The 22,544-nt window shown below is 39.1% G+C and overlaps 1 protein-coding gene across 1 annotated transcript in view; it reads right to left on the reverse strand.

The window, feature by feature from the left end:
* zfh2 (Zn finger homeodomain 2) overlaps positions 1-22,544 on the reverse strand; it is a 213,614-nt gene that overhangs the window by 132,789 nt on the left and 58,281 nt on the right. Inside the window, 1 exon segment of the mRNA XM_086912419.1 lies at positions 21,308-21,396. The gene's annotated coding sequence lies outside the window, so the exon portion shown is untranslated.

Below are 22,544 nucleotides of genomic sequence, written 5' to 3' on the forward strand. Positions count from 1 at the left end.
ACTGTACGCTTGTAAACTACACGATTGCATTGCGATTAAGCTGAAATCAATCTGGCGATGTGAAATATAGTAAATATTAAAATACAGGCAAAATCTGACGAATAAAGATCGATCCTCGATCTAAACCATGTAAAATGAAACGATTTTTAAGATTATTCAGGTATTATACAAAATATATCGAAACTTATAGTTTATTATTATATTATTAAGATATACTTTACAATCCCTTGAAATTTCTGCAAATTTCCAAGATCAAACTAATTCAGAGGACAGCTTGTAATTCTTTCTGACGATCACATATCTATCATACGTGCAAATGGAACTTTTTCAAATTATTTCCACGCCAGAATATCGGAGAGGTTCCATCGGCTTTCAGTATATCCATCATAGCACGTACAATCGTATGAAAGAGACACATAAACAAGCCCTGGCGAAGTCCAACCGACGACGATGGCGTCGAAGGTGGCGGTTCGAGTGGCGGTTCAGGGGGTGATTATGAGCGGGTAAGTGCCGCCGTCCAGTTTTTATTCTCCCCTGGACGCCCTTCACCCCTATCGTGGCAACTATCCCCGCCACTTTTACCGTGGCTCAACTAAACCCCAACGGATCAATACGCTAAAACATTGCCACGACGGCGTGTAAAATCGGAAAGAAACAATGGCGATTTTTTTTCTTTCTTTCTTTTTTCAATATCGATGCTTTCCTCGTCATCCTCAATTTCTCTTTTTTTTTTACAGGCATAATTAAGAAGACACAACTTTTAAGAATAATCGACTCGAGGTTTAAAAAAAAAAAAAAAAAAGGGAAAATCATTGTGCAACATTCTTATCGGTATTTCTAAAATATAAATATACTCCTTCGCAATTATTTGCTCATCGAACAAATTCAAGATGTCATCGTGCAATTTACTCGCCTTCTCCCAAACTTCAACTCTCGGCTCGATCGAAATTAAACCCGTTGCGCGATATCTGTCACGCGCGACCCGCTTATCTGCATACAATCAGACGCAAACCCCTTGCTCCACCTACGAGGAACTCGATATCTCTGTTCTCGATAGAAGGAAAGCGGACGATTTTCTCCCGAGAAGGAAACATAATAACATCGAGTCTCGAAGGGCAGGAGAGACGGATGAACGGACATCCGTGGCCTACCGCAACCCCCCATTGTAAGACACCGGACTCTCTCCTCTTATTGGGCGCACGCACATCAATTCACGTGCACGCCACCACACACACACACACACACACACACGGCTGGTCGATATATCGATTGTCGGTGGACGAACGAGTGGACACACGGCTCGACACTGCCGCGCCAGTGAACAGGGACGAGGCGGTCGTGTGGTCACTTGTTGCCTTCCACCCCCGGGGGTTGGTTGGCTGGTTGTCTGGCCTTGTCCCTCTGTGTTTGGGGAACGCTTGTCGCCGACAAACCACGTTGAAAGGGGAGGGAGAGGATGTTTCCAGGAGCGGGATCAGCCTCGAGGAGGAATTCGAGGAGGATTCCGGTGTCCGCTTTCTTTTCTCTTCGCTTGACGGAGGTCAGTAAACGACGACCGTGTGTATCGAATTCGTCTGAAGAATGGGATAAGATAGGATTGGCCGGGTTCTATCGAATTATGCAACTTTTGACCGAATTCGAACCACTGCTTTGCGATTCCTTCGTTCTTAAGAAGAGTTTCACTGTTCACTGTTTTTGCATTCCAGGTTGCCGAAGATTTAAAGCTTAGAACGAATCAAATCTCTCGACAAGCTTCGAAATTTATTCGCAAGAATCCGCTAATTTTATCGAACCGATCAATTAAACTCGAAATGCAAATCCCCTTTATCGACACACGCGTTTGACAGAGATTGGCCACTCGCTCACCCGGAATAAAGTTTCATCGTACCTGTCCAACGTAGGTCGATTCATTCTGGCAGGGCCGCCAGATATAGCCGTCGCGTTATAAAAATTACGCCCGTTTATCTTATCCGTTTGTGTACAAACGGTTCCGCTTCGCTACCTTTCGAATGGCGCGGCGGAAAAACACGAAAACCCGGCTCGATTTCGATTCGCCGCGGGGGCATCGATTATCCGATAATTTCGTGGACGGAAATCGTCCCACCCATCCTCCGTGTCCTCTCTCCACCGTGTTTCACGTGAACACGGTCTTTCGAGATTATCCTTATCGCGGCCAGGGTAAAGATAGGTTTTTAAACAGCCGATAATGGCGCCCTTGTCGTTTTGCCCTTCTTCTCTCTCGCGCACGATGAAACTCCTCACCTTATCTCGGCCGAGGATTTAAAGATATCGATTTTATATCCTGTTTTTATTATCGGACGAGCCGAGTCCTAATTCGTCCAAGTTTCAGAATTATGAGCGAGGACAGGTATTATTGGTGGAATCGAAGATACGAAGCAACGTTGTTTAAATCTCGAGTTGTAAACAGGCTGTTTCCAGAAAACAAAGTTGTTTTGAGGATTCCCGGAAACGGTTTTTCTTTTGTCGAGGCCCAGTTTCCCGGAACACCCGATGTCTTCCAATAAAATTCAACAACGATAATTGTTGGTCATCCACGGTGATAATTATTCACGGTGAACCGTTATAATGGCCGGTTCACCATTTTTACAACCGTAATTAGCGCTTTCGCGCGTTATCTTCCATCTGAAACCGTGTCTGTCCACCCGTGCTGCTGTCCATCTCTCTCTAATTATCTCGCCCACCATTGTCTTTTTATTACATTGTTGTCGATTCGGTGAACGTTGGATGGTCGAACCACCTGTGTAGTTGTCGTGGCGAGCATTGTTTCACTGTTTCAGTGTTTTATAACTCGCCGAGTGTAAATTGGAACGTACTCGAATTTATATTAAAAATTTATTTCGTTAATTATATTTTTTGATTTACTCATCGAACGAAAATTGCAAACTCTGAAATGCAAATTCAACGTTCGAGAATTGGCAAAAAGTTGAAAATCGTCCCGTAGGATCGTTAATCGGCGATGGTAGGCAGAGATCGCGTACGTGGGAAACGCGCTGCTCTCTGGCAGGGATTATATAATATTCAATTTTAGCATGCGTGCGACCCGTCTTAATCCAACCATTACGTCTAATTGGTCGAGATTAGCTAATATCCTTGTAGTGATTAGGCCGTGTCTGTGGCCACGGCTCGTTTAGATTGAAGCCAATTCCCCCGAGCGTGTAGCGCATGCATCGCTGTTCCAAGGATCGATGGGCTGATCAAACATTATTACCAGGAGAAACCTCGAACCGTTCTTTTCACGCGGGGGATCGCTTCGATGAAAATCCGCTCCAAAAGGAGCTCGAGTTGTTCGATTGCGAGGAAAAGGAGACGAATTGCTAAGATTGAAAACTTCGTTGTATTAAGCATGAAAGTGTTTTTTAATAAAAAAAATTTTAAAAATTATTCTATTTAACGAAATCGTTGATCCAATCGATGAAATTGAATTCTAGCAATTACGCGAATCAAGTTTGTCCGAATAACGTCAAGATATTGATATTAGATTTAGAAAATGTTGATACACCAATAAATTATATAATAACTTGAATTCAAAGGATGAATAAATCTTGAAATAATAACAAATACTGCTCCTACTGATAAAACATAGCGAAGACGAGCTACAACGTAATATATATCATGAAGAATAATATCAATTGATGAATTTGAAAGTTAATTCTCCAATTGTAAATAATAAAATAAATCCTAAAGATCGTAATACAGAAATATTTAAATTTAATTTTGCTCCATAGCTAATCCACTAAAAACATTAATTCCTGTACAATAATTATTGTTGTTGAAGTATAAATATCCCACGGTAAATATATGATGAGCTCAAACGATAAAACCTAAAAATCCAATTCCTAATATGGCATAAATTATTCCTAAATTTCCAAAAATTTCTTTCTTTCCTCTTTCACTTATAACAATATGAGAAATTAATCCAAATCCTGGTAGAATTAAAATATAAACTTCTGGATGATTAAAATTTCGATCAAACAATAATATAGTAATTGCACCAGGAAGAACTGGTAAAGATGTAATTAATAGAACAGCTGTAATTAATAAACCTATAATTGATGAAATTCCTGATATCTGTGTTATTCCTATTCTAATATGATTGTACGTGAAAGTAAGGAAGACGAACGATTGAGAAAGAAGAATAAAGTTACTGGATAACTGTCGCTTCAATTTTAAATCGATTCCTTTCTCGATTGTTTTGCATATCCGCTCGACATGAGAATAAGTATTCCATGAGAAAATAGGAATCATGGGATTTTTTTTTAATACCTCATCATTTGAAGGTTCTATTTGGAGTAGTAAACATTAACCTTACCACGATGAATTCATGGCCCCTTACCGAGGGGACTTGCGAACCTATAATTTAATAACCAGCTGCTTCGTTTCCATATAATGCCGCCACTCGGTTAGACGCGAGTAAACACGCTAGAGTGCTCTTTTTAGTAAAGTTTCTTAGGCAAGAAAGCGATCTCTTCGAGAATGCTCGAGCCACGAACGATTCTTTGCGTCGTTGTTTAACGCAGCCAATATTTCGTAATGAGATTTAGTTTTAGCTCGTGTGCAATTACGCTTCTCCATCCTTTTGTTATCTGAAATTTATGTGATATTAAGAATTGATTCGTAACGAAAAATTACATTACTTTTGTTATTTATACACGAATAAAGTTTTATATTTCGATTTCTTTAAATATTGGGAATAATTAGAGGTTAATAAATATGCTTATAGGAAGGATAAAAATAAAATGAAAATTGAATCGAACATTCGAACAATAATAGATTGAAACAGCATAGATGATTTTACAATTTTCCTCCAAAAGATAAGATCCCTATCGCTTGACAAGGTAAACTAAACAAGGTTAAAGATACGTTCTTTAAACATCCTATTCATTATCATGTAAATATCGATAATGACGTTCCTTGATCAATTTCCCCCTGTGGAATACTTTCTTCGTAACACGAAATTTTAAACGATTCCGATTAATTTTCATAAATTGTTTTCCCTTCGTGTTATTACCAATCTGAGAAACATATAATTTTTACTCGAGCCTGTTAATATAATACATAAAGTATTAATAAGTTTCTGAAAAGAAAAGAAAGGATATACTTGTCCACTTAAATGATTGTTAAATTGGAAAAAACGAATAATTTTACAATCGTTAAACAAACGTGCATTCGCAATTCTCTATCGAGAGAAGAAAGAAAATTAATTCCCTCCAATTAAGCAAACCTACAATTACAATTATCATCAGTTCCCCTCAACAATTGCAGCAGCGAGGAAAGAAAGAAGGGAACAAAAGGAAAAAAGAAAGAAAGAAGAAGAAAAAAAAAACGAGAGAATCGGCCGCCTATCCATTACCCGTTATCAGGTTTAACGCGTGCTTATCAACGTAAACTCCGTGTTCCTCGCCTTCTACATACCGGTCAGCCGGCCACGTCATATCTTACACGCCGGTTGAAGGAAGATCCCTCCGCTTTGCCGGCTAGTGTTACAAATCTGGCCCGCGAAAGGGCGGGGATGTCGGCTGTCTTGTCCGTGCTACCAACTCGCCTGTAAAGAACCTATCTTCCCCCTCCTTGTCCCTATAGTTTTATATTTTCCCCGCTAAAAACCTCTCGTCCAGCCTCTCTCGTCTATATCTCTGATCCATCTCTTTTTCTCTCTCTCTCTCTCTCTCTCTCCTTTTATCCAACCATCTCTTCTCCCCCTCCCCTGCATAGGTCGGACCGTGATCCTTCGCGGGGCCCAGGTAGCCTAGGCGAGAGTGAAAAAGGTGGACGCGTGTGCTCTCGTGTGAAGTCGACATACACCACGGCCTGTTCCACGGCCAGGTGTGTAAACAAGGCTTGTCACTTTCGCCCATGACAAGACCGCCGAGGGACCATCGTCGTCGTTTTCGTTTCGCCGGATCTCCCGCGGATCTTCCTCTCTCTCTCTCTCTCTCTCTCTCTCTCTCTCTCTCTCTCTCTCTTGTCTTCAACGAAACACCCACGGCCGGGTGGAAGCTGATCGAAAAGCTGATAATCGAGTGAAGAAATAATTAGAGGGAAGAGAGCTTTGGCTTCTCTGAGGCACTACAGTTTGGTCTCGATCGGATTGTTTCGAAGAAATTGAATAAGGAAGGTGATAGATAAGGGATGGTCGATTCGAGGGAAATGCGTTTTGTTTGGGGAAGAAGGCGGGCGATGGAAACGATTAATTTCTTAAAGTTTATGGCGATGGAGGATTTATGGATTTATGGCTAGATGGGGATGGATGGGTGTTCAACTTGGAAGAAAGGTTGGTTTGGGATGCAACTGGTGCGGTGAGAGATTCCTTAAGCTGTGATAAAAGTGTGGTATTCTTCTTCTCTCGTTTTTGATATACGATACTTAGATATTGCGAGGAACCGTAATAATATTGTTTAATTTAATGTCAGTAAGTAATATTTCATCTATCTTTTCGTTTCAGAACGATTCTTATGATGTAATATTAGCTGAATAAAAACTGGACTTGTTAAAAATAATTAGAAAAATCTAGGGATCACTAGTTTGCACTCTTATGTTCTCGTATAACAGATGGAAATAATCGGTAACATCTAACTTGTAAATAAAAATTCAAATATTAAATTGTTTCGAACGTATATAGTTAATATTATTAATATTATTTAATAAATTAATTTAATGTCAGTAAGTATTATTTCATCTATCTATTAGCTAGATAAAAACTGAACTTGTTAAAAATAACTAGAAAAATCTAGGGATCACTAGTTTGCACTCTTATGTTCTCGTATAATTTCAAAATATTATGAAAGAAAGATGCAAAAGTATAGATGTATTTTCAGTATAGCACGGGACTAATCGTTAACATGTAAATTGTAAATAAAAATTCAAATATTAAATATCAAAAATTATGTATAAAATTAATCAATCAAATTTAAATCATCTTTTCAATTATCTTCTCATTGTCTCATTTGATGAAATATTTCTTTCGATATTGGACATTTGCTCAATTATAAGTTGTAGGGATATTCCTCCATAGAGGATAAAAAAGAAAAAAAAAAAGAATGTATCAAAATGAAAAAGATCCGTTCCAAACTTTCCCTCCAAAAGTTAGGCGAAAAAGGAAGCGAGCGGAGAGAAGAGAGAAGGAAAAAGAGAAACAGAAACTTGGAGGCACAATCTTCTCACCGAACCCTCGAAATAATCTCAACAAATAATCCTCGCAATCCAGGCGCGACTGCGACCAGCTTGGAGTCACGCTCGCTCTCCTAAAGCGACCGTTGGAGACACACAAAAGAGAATCGTCCCGCTCTCTGAATGGACTTTTCCAGGTATTCGAGGCCGGAAGATTCCACCGTGTGGAGAGGCCTCCGCGTGAAAAAGCTTGGCTGACAGAAAGAAAGAAAGAAACGGATGAAAGAGGGCGCGAACGGAAAGATCAACGCTGAACGCGATGAAACAAGGGTGTCATAAGCTATTTTCTTTGAAAATTTTAGCGAGAATCAAGAACAAGTTTGAGATAACTTTATTAAAAATCATTAAAAGAAAATAATTAAATCTGTTGTTTTTTTTTTCAAATCTTTCAAATTTATTATTACATTTATAAATATTGGAATCATTTTTTGAAAATTTTATTCCATAATTACTTTTTAAATCAATTATTGCAAGTTTCTCTATTGATTATTATATCAATAAAAACACACAAAATCTCGTAATTTATTGAAATTTCACCAATAATATTAATTCTATTATGCAAGGAAATACAAATAGTATATCGTTATTATCAGATCGATTGCAAGAAAACTTGATTCATTTCTTTCTTCAAATCATAGTAGCGTGCATTGAATGTATAATCGTCTCTCACGGTGATGAAGATTTACTAGTCCAGTGAAAAGTTACTAAGCTTGTCCACCTAGATGACACCGGTCATCTCGTATCTAGAATGCATTTCCATACATTAACCCTCCACGTAGTCCGCATTGCTAACCACAGGTTTCTTTTTCTTCTTCCCTATCGTGATCTATCGTGCTCTCTAGCGATCTCTCTTTCTTTCATTACCTCATCTTACTCTGTTTCATTGCTTCTTTTTTACGACTTCCTTTTATTTCTACTCTTCGAGGTTCTTTTCCTATTATTGTTATCCTTTTACACAAAGTTTATTCTAGTTTTTTTCTTCTTCTTTAGTTTATCCTTTAGTTTACAAAAATTACAAAAGCGAATTGATAAAGAGAAAATTTTAGATAAAAATTATTTATATGCTAGGAATTTTAATTTTTTGTAAAATTCCGTTACAAATAATCAATTATTAAAATAACAAATTGTACAATTTACTTTACTTTAATACTCTCTCATTTCTAATCTCATAATAAATTTTCATGATCGAATCGATATATTTAGAATTAAAGAAATTTCATTACTTCAAATTATCTTTAAATTTTCTCCAACTCCATATTTGCTTCAGTCTCTACCTCTCTTTTATTTCCTTTCTCTACGCATCAATTCACGCTCAGACCCAAGTTTTCTCTAGAGTTATGATGGATAAGCTATGCACGAAGAAAATAACACAGTGGGGTGGTTTCATCCAACGAGCGGAGATTCCGTGCTGTTCCTCGAGGATTCCACAGTAGGCTGATCGGAATTTATCGGACCATAAGGCACTTTTATAACATCCCAGGCCACTGGCCTCCGTTTTCTCTAGCCTTTACGCGTATGCACAGCGTTAAAACGCCACCTAAATTTCGTATCGTTTATAGTGGCTCCTTTCTTTCTATTATTTCGTGGCAGGTGTTCCCTCGCAGGTGTGTGCATGGGATACACGTATTCCTGGTGGCAAACAGGGAGAAATATTTCATCACGCTGATCACGGTGTCTCCGATCACTGAATAGAAATATTTTTAATTTTATTACGAAATAATTCGAAACACGGAATATGAGAATATTTCATTTTATTTCTTCGACCGATTAAATAAATTCACTTATAATTACTTTCACGATAATTTTTAAAATCAAATCAATAATAATTAAAGACCCGATCTAATTTTACACACAGAATAATTTTCGAATCGCAACATTTAAAAACACATATCGACGAGGATCAAGAATCTACGAATCCTATACATCATTTCCATCCATGAAATTCCAAACGAGCCTCCTCCATAATTCCTTCCAACTTATCAATCATCCATCTTCCGGATGGACTCTCCCCCTCCTTGGACACACCAGGATCGGCCCCCAGACGAGATCCGAGCGACATCATTAATAAAATCGAAGCGCGATATCGGTAAGCGTTTAAGAGCGGGCTACGGAATAAGTGTCAAGTATCGGAGCAAAAGTTCAAACTCATCGAGGTTTGGTGGGGGAAAGGTTTTCTGGGAATTATGACGAGTTGTACGCTGACTAGTTCCCGCCGGGTGGTACGAGGCAGGGCCTCATTCGGTAATTAATTACAACCGGCGAAGCCCGTATCCTTCGATCCGAGATATCGAGGTATGCGCGCCCAAGCTTTTCCTCGCACGATCGTGCGTCGTGGTACACGAAGGATTAACAAGGTTGCGGGTACGAACTTAGTCTTCTCTTTCTTTCTCTCCCTCTCAATTTCTCTCGATTTTTTAAGAAGAGATTTTAAAAGAATTTAAGGGGGATATTTGACACCATGTATGGGCGACGCTTTCTTCTTCAGGAAAAATAAGATTTTAATATCAATTTACATTTGTATTTATATTTAAGAAGGTTATCGATCGAGTAAGAAGAACCATCTAGAATGTTATTATATTATATTATACAAGCGGAATTTTAAAAGAAACTTAATGGAGTAACCCTTGAGGTATAAATATAAAATATACTTTGGATTCGCAGAGTTTAAAATTTAAGAATAATAAAGATAGAAAAGAGGGACAAGTGTGATTTGTTGGCGAATCACTCTGCATCTTTATACAATTTTAAAATTATACCGTATTTGATAACATTACCACCGATAATATAGAACTGAGTTGCCAATTAGAGGCTTATATTCAGGCTAAAATACTTAAAATTGACTTTGGAAACGAAGCGGGGAGGGAAGAGAGTAGAAGTAGAGGCATAAAATATATATTTTAATAGAAATATTAAAACTACTTCCGCTCTGTTTACGCTCTTACGGCTTTCAGTAACATTTCGGCCCCGTGAGGAATTCAACGAAATCATGCTGAGCGTGTTAAAGGATTGAATCATTTTTGTTCGAACTTGTTTATTGTTGTTGAAAAAGATGTAGTTGCAAACTTCAAAGTTACGATTGAAAAAAATTTTAATTGACTAATGAGAACGACAACGAATTCAACAAATGGACGCAAATGGCGATATTCATCAGATCACTCTGAATCGATCCTAAAATATAATAACAACAATAATAATAAACGTCATTCGAGCCTTCCGCAATAGCGGTTAAGGGTTAATCCACCCCCTTCTCAATAAGAAGAAGAAGAAGAAGAAGAGGAAGAAGGATCGAAAGAAGAATAATCAACCGATCGATTAAGGTTCGATCCAACGTCCCTAAATATCGTTAAATCTCGCGAGTGTGCACACACAAACCCTTTAATCTCAGCCTTAACCCATCGCGACGAAGGCGCGGCCGCCCTAAGGGCACGACCACCTCGTCTACACGTGTATTCATATTAGCGGTTAACAGGCCCCTCTCGCGCACATTGTGGACGTGGAATATTATTCATCCGTGGCCACGGATTAAATAATTTATGATAATCAAAAAAAAAAAAAAAAACGAGACGTAAGTCACCCGACGCCTGATGCTGATTCCTACACGATGTAATCACAGTGTTTACCAGGTACGCCGAGGTAACTACGTCCGCCACGTTATTGGACGCTTTGCTTATTACAAGAAGAACTTTCCCCCTCCTTCCTATCCTCTTTTTCATTCTCTTTCGTTTTTTGTTTCTTTTTTTCATCCTTCTTTTCCTCGGTCGTTACGACGTGGGGCGAAATCGATGGAAGGCTGCCACTACGCGTGAAAAACCACTTTCGTGAAAAGTGGAAGTGTGAGAAGTGTGCAAGTTCTACTTTCTTTTTAATGAGAGGTTTAATTGGAGATGTATTTTGAATAAGTGTCGAAATTGGATAAGATTGGATTCAATTCAATTGTATTGGAAAAAATCAGGAAGCAAGTTTAGGAGGAGACATTGGAGACGAGAGAGTATATTCTATGACTATATTGAAATTGAGGAGATTTTAACCATTTACAAAACGATTCCTTTTAAAATTTAAAATTTCTCTCCCCTCTCCGCTCGTCACTCCTTAAATTTCCCCATCCACAACGCGCAATTTAAAAGAGGAGAGAGAGATAGCGACCCATTTCGTTCTTCGATTTTTTGAAACGTCCAAATGTTTTGATTTATATTCCACGTCTCACCCACGGTTGCAGCCGCGTGATGTTGACTCGTTGACCGGTTTATGCCATTATACCATGCTTCCTCTGATCTCTCTCTTTCTCGTTTCCCTCTCATTCGCATCATTCCCCCTCCCTTTCATCGCTGCTCCACGTTTATTCTTAATAACACTCGATCGATTACGAAGCGTTTCCAGACGTTATCATTTCACGTCGTCACGCATCCTACAATGTTGCCAAAGTACTTGCTTTAATATTTTATTAGCAGGGAGAATCCATCCGTTCGTCGTTAAACTAGCTTTCTCGTTTAATCCCAATTTTTTTCACACACCTCCAAGATCTTCCACCTCGAAAATTTTCACGCGAGATTGATAAGATTTTTGGAATTCCAACATTATTCCAAGTTGACTATTCGAACGATCGATTGTTCGAGTTTAGAACGAGTATATATGTTCGAATTAGTGTTTATATTTGTTTGATAGTTGATTTATTCTCTAAAAAAATCAAAATCACTCCCATCAAACTCTTCTTCGCTCGAAATACCAATACGAATTCTTCTCTTTTTTTTCTTTCCTCCAAAAATACTTTTCCAATAAAACACGTACGCACATACACGTATAATAAATGCAATAAATTTTTATTTCCATAAATTCAACTTGGATAAAAAAAAAAAAAAAAATTGAAAGGGCCAACGCATTCCAGACAAACCGTAAAGTAAATCTGGTTGGAATAAGCGCAGGTAGAGGAAGAATTATATCCGCGACGACAGTTCGAGGCGTGTAACGTGACGTATGAAAATTCGAAAAGTGGCTAGCTGAAAAGGGTTGCGAGGGAAGCGAGAAAACTGGAGAGAGAGAGAGAGAGAGTTTATGTACACGAGGCAACGGATATACGAGCCATATTACAGACTGCTACTGCACACTTGCCAGGTTTTATAAGGCGCTTAAAATTTTATTCGTTATAAAATCGTCCCCACCCACCACCTACCCCTGTCACTCGTTCATCCCACGTCGAAAATTTGGCGCACGCGATAAAGGAAGGGATGATTCCAGATTCTTTCTTTCTTTCTTTTTAGTGATTTTCAGGGGTTGTAAAATTATTGGATTTATTGTCAAGGTCAGATCCATCCGTCGAATCTCTAGACTTTGGATATTGGAAGTTTTTTTTTTCCCCTCTACGATGTCCATTTCCTCAGAAATATTTAAAAGAAAACGATTAATCTTTTAATTAAAACGTAATCTCTACAATTTATTCCATTTAATATTAATAAATTTCTTCATTAATTATTAACGACAAAATGAATCGTCTATGCTTGCATCACAACGAAAGATTCGATCAACTAAGTTTACGGATAAAGAATGAAAGAACAATCTTAGAGATTAGAGATTTAATATCCATCGTTAATTGACATTCATCCTCTTCGATAAGGATGATATCTTCGTGCACGGCCATTGTTGTAAACTTTGCGCGGCAGCTTGATTAAATTACTTGTACGGCACGCTATCGCGATAAGTATCGTTATATTTAATTAAGAGTGTCTTCTCTTCTTACTGACATTAATTAACCATCGACCTTTATCTAATCGTTAAAAAATTATTACAGTAACACGTGTAGCAAATACTTTTATGCACACACCTCACCGTGGAAACTGTATAATATTAATCACGAATTTTAAATTGTGAAAATTAATCAGAAAATGAATGAATTGATCTTAACGCGTTACAGGATTTATACGAATAATATTAAATTATTATTAATAATATTAATACGATAATTCGAATATTTGAATTCCTAGCTCATTCGAGAATCCATCTTCGACCTCTTCCGTCCAATTAAAACCATCCCTCCAAAGAGCCAAGTACGATTGCACGAATGTATCTTCGCGAGAAGAAAAAAAGGAGAGGCGAGATCGCATCGAAAAAGTGTCTCTTTCACAGGTAGCAGAGGGTGGTTGGGACTCCTCCAAGGGACGAAAGAGGGTGGAAGGGGAGGGAGTCGTCATCAGGGTAGAAGAGCGTGCTAGCACCAGAGCATTGTTACCGAGTTATGTTCGAACGAGTGCGCCTGAATTCGACTTAATTTTCCCGAGAAAGGAGATTAGGCGAAAATGGCCGACCGAGGGAGCGCGGTTATTCTTCCGGAAACCTCTTAAAATATATTCGAAACTGTTGCCTGTTCGTAACATTGTTGCATTGTCGCCTTTCAAAAAAATCTCCCCCTCTCACGTCGCTTGCTCCCAGGCGACGCTTAAGCGAATTTTAAACGACTCACGGTTGATTAATTGCGCTGGTCGCCCGCTTGGCCAGTCCAACTCGTTTCTTTTTTGGTAGCCCTGTCTCGAAAGGATATTGTTTCTTCTTGGTCTCTTCGATTCGCCAACTCTACATCCGTGAATTTCTTCCGGCAATCAGCCTGACGATTAAATATTTAAATACTTTTCCCTCGAGCCAATGGAACAGTTTCGAAGTCTATCTCGATCTTTCCCACAAACTCCATCTCTCCTTTAGTTTAAACACGGATTCCAACTCGTATCATGTGGTAAAAATCTAAAAGCGAAACGAGGCAGCCAGCAAGGAGAGGCAGGGAAGCGGAGAAACACGCTTTAATTCGCGCCAATGAAATTAATTATGAAGATAGAGGAGATCCTGGAGGATGTCGGTCGGCCCTTGCATCCCTCGTTTCCCGGAGGGAGGCGGCGGCCACGTCCTGTCGGGCTGCAACCAGTTTCGAACAGTTCGACGGAAACCAGTCGAGCGAGAGGAAACAGGGTCGCGGAGGGAGGGGGGGAAGGAGCGTGGAAGAAGGATAGACGCTTAGCGGAGGGACTTACGGACACTTGGCCGCTCAATGGCGCGAATTTAAGAGCGCCAGCCGTTACGCTTCTCTTTCGTTAGCATAAATTAATTATTTTTCAAGGGAAGAGAGAACTGTTCGAAATATGAGTCGCTTTTGAAATTATTTTTTTTTGCAAGTTCGAGCGTGATTACGGTTCTGGTAGAATTGTATATCTTAAGTTATATCAATGTAATTAAAGTACGATTTTGCCAGAACGTATCATATTATGATCGATTCTTGGATTAACGCGTTGCAATTATAATTCTTCTTTTCTTCTTATAAATGAAAAAAAAGAGGGTCGGGCAAGATCGTTTGAAATATCAACCAATTCTGAAGAGTTTCTATGAGTTGTTATGAAGTGGAGATGGTTGGCTCATTGTTTGCACGAGTCGCGCCGCAATGCGGTGCTCGCGAGGTGTTCGTAATTTGCCTCGCATGTAAGGAGTCCGTTTCATAATTATCCCCCCGGTCACATTGGAATCGATATTTGCCCCGTGAAGAACGGCCTGGGCTCGGTTTAAACAGGCGTGGCGTACGAGTGATTTGATAAATGAACGGCCGTTTGATATGAGAAGGAATGTCGAAAATTTAACACGATCCTCCAGCGTTATTTTTGGCGGGGACTTATTCGAGATTTATTCGAAAGCAAATCATTTTGACATTTTGTAGAGACGTTATTTTTATTATTTAAAGTAAATCGTAAGTTAAGTTGTTTCCCTTTCTTTCATTTTATTGGCAAATGGTAAAATAAAATCGGATTTTTCGAAGGATGAACAGAATGTCGTTTAGAATAACTAAGGAATATGTAAATTTGATGATTTGATAAAAAATTATTACAGCCATTTCTTGCAATTATTCTTCGATCGAACTTCGAACGAACATGTCTCCCAAACTTTTCCAAACTAAAAAATAACGTATAGGGATATAATTTATGTCCGTCCATATAAATTCCTATACAATTATTAAAAAAACTATATTATCAATTTAAAGTATCATTTATAATGTCTCAAAATCACGTTATTTCCACCTATTCTAAAAGGAAAGAAGGAAATCCAGTCGACAAACCAGTCCCGCTAGAACCTCCACTATCAATATCGGTCTATTCGAATCGTTCGAGAACAAAACCAAAAAGTCCTTCAAAAAAAAAAAAAGTAAGAAAAAAAACCTTACGTATTTTCGTACTCGTATAAAAAAAGGTAAATTCGAATTCGATTATTTAAAAATGAATTAACAAAATTGCTTATTATCCAAATTTCGTAAGAATAATAAATTCCAAAATAATTTCAGAAACCGAGTTCTGATTTTTTCACAAAAATGTGAAAAAGTTTTCCAGGTTACGTTAGAATTCTCTAACTCGAAATTTTCTGAATTTCAAACTTTCAAGATCCCATCCCTGAAAAAGGGATCGACGAAAATACCCAATCGAAGAAAAAAAAAAAAGGAAGGCGAAGGAATAAAACGAGGCATCCGGCTCGAATTAACGAACGAAAATTAAGCTTGATTAATGCCGAGCAAAATCCCTCACGAATCACGCGTGTATTTCGCGTGAACCCTTTGTGAATGACGCGCATACAATACTCAAATCAAATTTCATTGCCTCATATTCGATTAAATACATTTGCACACCTCGTTCAAACAATATATCTTACGCGACGACTTTTGCAATGCGTGACGACAAATTTGAGCAAATTTGAAAAAAAGTTGGAATCGAACCAGAGTCGAAGAGTTAACGGAAACCATCTGTCGAGGAGCACACACGCTTGCACGGTTCGTGTCCGTGGAAATCGGCGCGGATAGGTTTTGAGGTCGCGTCCACAGTTCGTGCACGGGCGCGCACAATAAGCGAAGTGGACTTAGATTGGGCTAATTAATTAATGCGCACGTCCTGTCTCGTCCCGCCTAATTATCTCGCTTGTCAGCTCGACCGTCGTTCGCCACGCCGTTAATACGCCTCTCTCTCTCTCCCTCTCCCTCTCCCCACACGAGCATTCCACACGTTGCGCCGTCTCTCTTCGTCCAACGCGGCGCTCGTGTCGGCCGTCCTTTATTACCTTTGCTCCGTCTCGTTCCTAGCTCCGGAACACGGATCGTATCCGTGCGTGTTTCTCTGCGACCAGTGTCTCTGTCCTTCTCCATCCGTAATTATAATCAGGCTAATTGTGACGTCAGGCACAGGAAGGCTACACCTAGAAAAATCGGACGACGTCCAACACGAGAGATACCTACACCACGTCCTACGATCGTTTAAAGCGATACTGATCCAACGCGCGCGGAGATACGTATCTGCGAATGTGCGAGAGCGCATGGCCATTTGATCGTGGAATGTTTGAGAACGTGGAATGTGTTCGTGTCAAGTTGGGTCAAATGGCGGGGATAAAAGTTTTGACTCGATCGTTTGGTTCGGTGTGATTAGTGGTAGGTTAACACGTGACTATTATATTATGCTGATATTATTTATTATCGTTAGTTATTACGATACGAACGTCGAATGTTGATTAGTCGAACGAATTGATTCTTGTTATTAATTAATTATTCTTTATCATGTATTGAAGAACTTGAACGAAGGCGAGTGAATCTTTCCTTTAATTATAATTGTGATATAACATATAATTCTAATTTATTTTATTAGTGACAATAATCATTGATTCATACGTATTGATTAGATGAGTGTTGTTAATAATAACGATATAATAAAAATAACGAGTTACGATTAATTTGTAAAATTACTACGTAAATTTTACGATCTTTAAAGTGAAACAAGAAAAAAATGCGACAATCGTGTCCAGTCTCGAGTTCACACGTTGCCCATTTTACATTTTGGAGAATCTCATTTAAAACTAAGCCGATTATCAAACATAACCTAAACTGAAAGAAAGTAAAGAAACAAGAGATTACCTATTTATCATTACCGTCATGCAAATAAAATTACGGTTTATTTTCGCGAACAATTAGATCTCGTTCCGGTAAAGTATCAAGACAGGCCTCCTCTTTCTTCCTTCCTAAAGCCTCGAATCTCGCGGTTCATTAATCTCGAAGAATGCATAGGCGGCGCAGACCCGAGCGCCCTCCTCCTCTGCCGCCTCGAAAAAGGATACGTCCACGCTTCTCCACGTAGAATCTCGAATTCGAGTGGAGAGCACGCACATCGATGCGTGTCCAGACAATTGTCGATCGTTCGCGTGCGAAATTATACGTGATAAACGCGCAACGGAGATCGATTTGTCGAGCGAATTAACCGAATGAATCTCGATCAAGGTATCGCCCCCTAATGTGATTATTCTTTCTTCCTCGTTTTCGATCCTGCTCGCGATAATGGTAACCGTAATAATGGGCACACAACGACGACTCGCTGGCAGGGAAGTCACGCGAGTTTTTGCGTGAGATCGGTGGTGGGACAGGCGTAAGTGGCGCCCAAGTAGTGGAAAAAGTATGAACTAGTGGGATATCTATAGTTTGAGTTACGAGAACGATTGGATAGATTTTCTTGTAGTCTTCGTAGATTTTTGTTTTGCTTTATTCTGCTTTATTTTGTTTCGATAAATAAAATGAATAGAAAAATCATGCTCTGAAAATGAAAGAATGTGGCATAATCGATTAATAAGAAGGATCATTGATTGATTTCTTGGAATTTTGAGATGGAATTTAATGACTTTTTTTTTCTTTTTTTTAAATAGAATTTCCATTTTTACGATACTTATCATCAAGTCAGTTAAAAATTAATTGAAATAAATAGAAAGCGGATAATTAATTGTAAACTGCAATCAAATTTAATTTTCTTTTTTTTCCATATAGAAGAAGAGATTATAAAAGGTTAAAATGTTATTATCATTTTAATCTTAGAATGAAGTAAATGATTTTATGAAACGTGAATTGAAGTAGTCGTAGTAGGAACATTTAATTAATATATAAATTTGTATTATAATTTCTTACATTTATTCTTGCTTGAACAATAAATGATTATTTTTGTTTGTTCAATTTACTTGATCGTTCATAATGGTAAAATACAAAAAGGTATTAAAAGTAATTAATGAATCGAAATGGAAGCGTTGCATTTTATATACGCATTATCGATTTCTTAACGTTTCTTTGAAGAATGGTATGCAAATTTTTATGCTCAAATCAAATTAATTACTTATTTCTTCCAACGTATGGAAAGATAAATAAAAGTTGGAAGCCATTTTTCACTGGAGTAATCAAGCTTGTCCATAAAAATTTCTCTCAACTTTACTCGTATATCTAGCGATAAATTAAACAACCGATATGTAAATGAAATTACTATCGCTGACAAAAACGTGATAATATTACAATAACTGTTCTATTAATGTCGAAAGTTTTAGTTTCAAATGACAAATCTATTACCCCTTCCTTCCCTAATTTATTTATTACTTTATTAATTTCCATTTCTGGAAAATAATCATCGATATCATCAAAAATTAAAATTTTTCTTCGTTATTTTACAAATTCAACTTTTGCTCTGGAGACGATTTATCGTAACGTTAGATCCTTTTTTTTTTTTTTTTACTAGAAATCCTTATTAAAATATTTTTATTATTTATGGAATTGAACGCAAAGGGTCATCGATAAACAGAATTTCGAGCAGTAAGCAAGACGCGATCTGGAATTCGAATCGAAGAATAAACGAGAAGGGAGCCAAGAGTAGAGCTGAAAATGAATTATGGAGGAATGTGGCGAAAAATAATGTACTGCTTCGATTGGCGCGCCCACCTTTTCCCACGAGTTGTGCTTCCGATCAGAAATAACGAATGCATTAATCTTACTACTGTTAGATGGCCAAGAATAAGTGGAGCTGCACGAATTTGAAATCTTGAAACAAATGCAAAGTAGTAGTATTTTATTCAAAAAAAAAAAAAAAAATCGATTTAACGTTGTTGTAAACGTTAGATAGGTTGAGTTTGGACGAGTTGTGTATTCTGAAATTTGAATAATGGGGAGGAAACTGTAAATCGATATTTTATGTGTTAAGCATGTTAAGAACACAAAGTTAAATAGTTATAAGAATTAAGAATTGATTGAAGAATAATGCGTAAAATATTAAATTTGTTAAAGTTTACATCGATATATTTAGAAATTTTAATATTCTTTCTCGTCTGTGTTTTAATTCTCTAAAGAGTTCATCTTAAATAAACATCGAGCTTATCTGCTACAAAAAATGCTTCCACGTAGTCGAGTGACGTTTAACAATGCTTCTCATTATTGCGCTTAATAGATCCGTTCGAACTCGTACACGATCCTACTACAGTGAAATTTATCGAAAATGAGTTTTCCACGAACGAATAATTTCTAAAAACACCAGATCACTTATTCAACGAGCAATTTTCATCGAAACATTTACACGAAACATTGTCCAAGTTTTTCGTTCTTCCAACGTAAATAAATGTCCATTGCGTGTTTCTCGAATTTTTTTCAGAATCAGAATACACACAGATTTGAAAGATGAAATCGTTAATAAAAATTTCCCCTTCGTTCGAAAGTATCTTCCTCGTTTCCAATCATCCAAAAAATAACCTCGCAAAGTTAACGCAAAGTTACGATCTTTAAACCTTTCTTCTCTCTCTCTCTCTCACACACACGAAACGAAAGAAAAATCTGATGACAAAAGTAACTCGATCCGTTCGAATCGAGCACGCTAATAGGTAACGGAACGAAGGGGAAGGGACACGACTTCCGGCTCTCGATTCCGGGTGCGAGGTATTCACGTTAATCAAACGGAATTATGCGCCGTGGGGCAACGACTACCAACCGATCCCACAAATCAAAATATATCCACATCCACGGGTTCGATCGGATCGAACCCTCCCCGAATGAATCGAAGGGTGATGAAGATTCGGTTATGTCGGTGGAATGAAAGAGAGTCGATCGTTGCAACGCGAAGAAAAGAAGAAGAAGAAGAAGAAAAAGAAGAAGAAGAAGAAGAAGAGGAGGATAATAACGGAACAAAAGAACGAGTCGGGGCTAGGAACAGGTAGAGAGAATTTCGGGACGCTTTGCCCCGGAATTCCCCTCACCCCTTTCGCTCGCATAAATCGAACGAATCGACAAAACGAGGATTGCGCGGGGAGGGCACGGGCCCCTTAAAGACCGCAACGTACTTTAATTGTATCGTTGGGAGAAGAGGAGAGGAGGAGGAGAATGGGGGGGGGGCGGGGAAGGGGAAGTTTTTGGCGGGCATGGAAATGGAAGAAAACGGAGCAGAGAGGCTCGTGTTGTATTTTAAGGTATTTGGGCCGTGGCGAGGGGCGCTCGCACTGTTTCTATTATTGTCTCTGGAAGGGGGATGAAGGCAGAGCCCCCCCCCCTCCTCTCCCCCTTTTTGCCTTTCGTGGTTCTATTCACGAGAGGAGAGGAGATCACGAACCGAACAGCATTCATCCTCGGATTCGGAGAAGAAGTGACAACTTCTCCGCGCGTATCTCTTCTCTTCTCTTCTCTTTCTCTCTAATGTGCGTGTCTGTCCGGACCAGATGGGAAGGACAATGCAAGGGAATGAAGGGCAATAGGGTGTCATAGGTGTGGGAATCCTGGCTTTGCTCCACTCGCGGGAATGCATATTGATGACGAGGAGGATGAAGAGGTTCGTGTTTCTCCATTGGAATCCATCTTCCCATGCTCTTGGCGATCGTGGTTGAAAAAAGTTGTGTACGTACGTTTTCATTTAAACGAATAACTTTGCCTTTTCGATCGAATCGTCTCTTAAAATTCTACTTTCCTTTTCTCTGCCCGTTCGAGCAGCGACAAGTGCGAAATTAACGATGCGAAAAGGGAGAGAAGCAGACGGCGCAGGCGCGCAGCGGGAAATTTGAATGTGAATTGGAGCCGCGTCGCGTGCCGCCATGGATCTAGGAGAGGAATTTGCATAGAAAGGCACGGATGAAAGCTCGTGGCCGCTTTTGTTGGGAACGTGCTACGATTTGGCCACGATTTCTTCGTAACGGCCATTACGGTTTTAAACGGTTTTCGATCTGCATCCAACCCCTCGTTCTACCCCCTCGTAGGTAGGGGGTAGAAAAAATTGGATGCATACATACATACACGAATGAATGAAAATTTGATGGATTCGGGGAGAAATTTTGCAAGCGTACGTACCTTGTGTCGCGGACTGTTCAATCCAGCCTGAAAGCCTTCCATTTAAAAATCGAAAGCGGCCCTCGATATCCCGCTAATAACGCTTCCACCTATAAACGAAACAATATCACGTTAAATTGTCTCCTTCTTCTTCATCCAACTTATCCCATTCTCATATAATTATAACGATGAATTATTGCCGATACAATTATCCCAAAAAAGAAAAAGAAACTGATCCATTTTCTCATCCACTCGATCCTATTCTAATACCATCTCATAATTACTTATAAATTATTACTGATCCATGTTTCTTTCTCAATTAATAATATCGATTAAAACAAATTTCGAAACATTAAACCGATCCATTTTTCGCCTTCATCCACCACTCGATCCGTCGAATAAATTTATTCAAACGATGTCGCGACCCCGACATATATGATCCACTCGTTCGAAACACCTCGAGCGTAGAAGGCTCCGTCGTATCATCGAGATTTATTCCGGCACGCGCGAAAATAAAAAGAAAGAAAGAAGGAAGGAGGCGAGAAGATGCAAATCGGGGAGAAGGGCTCTCGCCGCGTGCCAAACGGATGTCGCAACATCTCCGCGAGGATCGAACTCGAGGGTGAGGAGTTGTTATTCAAATAGGACGTGGAGATTAGAATTAGAATCGGCGATTTTTGGACACGTGCCTGTGCATCGGCTGTGTTTCGGCCACGTTTCCACGGAGGGAAAAATATTCAAATTTCGGCCGGGTTTCGGGGAGAGGAAGTGGCGCTTTTGTGTGTGGCCCGCCCTGATTTATTTCCACGATGCATCCCCGGATTATAATTAAAATCGGGAACACGAGGCTGGAACGTGTGCACGGAATTTATTTCCATCCGAAAAGGCGCGCTCGATTCGTGCTGGCTTCTGCCAGCAAGAGGCGGTTGGGTAAACAGTTCGAGCCGAATTAAATTTATTAATTTATTTATATTGTAACAATAGAATTCCACGTGTTTGGAAAAGATAAAATTTATACCGGATTACGGAGAATTTCCTCTTCCATTCACTCCCGATATTTCGATCCATCCCACAGAGATCTCACGTCACGCTTCTCAAATACGAAATCAAAAAATTCCCGAAATCACCCACGATAAAACCTCTCCGAGCAACCATTGTCGAGGGGAATAAAGTAAACTCCCCTGTGCTTTAAACCTGCTCGAATCACCCACGAGTCCTCCTTCAACGACAACAACGCATCGAGGCGCGTGCACTCGCG

The sequence above is a fragment of the Apis florea genome, unplaced genomic scaffold (assembly GCF_048593485.1).
Source record: "Apis florea isolate Af1SG1 unplaced genomic scaffold, ASM4859348v1 contig_3391_pilon, whole genome shotgun sequence".
Lineage (NCBI taxonomy): Eukaryota > Metazoa > Arthropoda > Insecta > Hymenoptera > Apidae > Apis > Apis florea.